This window comes from Mesoplodon densirostris, chromosome 10 (genome assembly GCF_025265405.1).
Source record: "Mesoplodon densirostris isolate mMesDen1 chromosome 10, mMesDen1 primary haplotype, whole genome shotgun sequence".
NCBI lineage: Eukaryota > Metazoa > Chordata > Mammalia > Artiodactyla > Ziphiidae > Mesoplodon > Mesoplodon densirostris.
The window spans coordinates 33,136,563-33,137,055 of NC_082670.1; positions in this window are offsets into that span (position 1 = coordinate 33,136,563).

Consider the following 493-nt stretch of genomic DNA (forward strand, 5'->3'; position numbering starts at 1 on the left):
AGAAACAGACTCACAGATATAGAGAACAAACTAGTGGAGGTGGAGAGAAGGAAGGAAAGAAAGACAAAATAGGGGTAGAGAATTAAGAGGCACAAACTACTATGTATAAAATAAATAAGCTACAAGGACATATTGTGCAGCACAGGGAATATAGCCAATATTTTATGATAACTTTAAATGGTATATAATCTATAAAAATATTAAATCACTATGTTGTACACCTGAAACTAATATAATGTTGTAATTCAACTATATTTCAATTAAAAAATATATATTCACTTAGCTTCATAGAAAAAAGAAAAAGAAAAGGAATTTGGTGTTTAAAAAAAAATGCCAAGATTTAGTCATCCTACATGCTCTTTGGAGCTCTGTCAATGAGGATATTTTCCGCCCTAGTCATCAGATCGGGACACTAGTTTTTTGCTTTTTTAGTTTTTTTTATTTATTGCTTTTACCTGTTTTTCTTATGGGCATTTCCTTACAGGCATGGAAG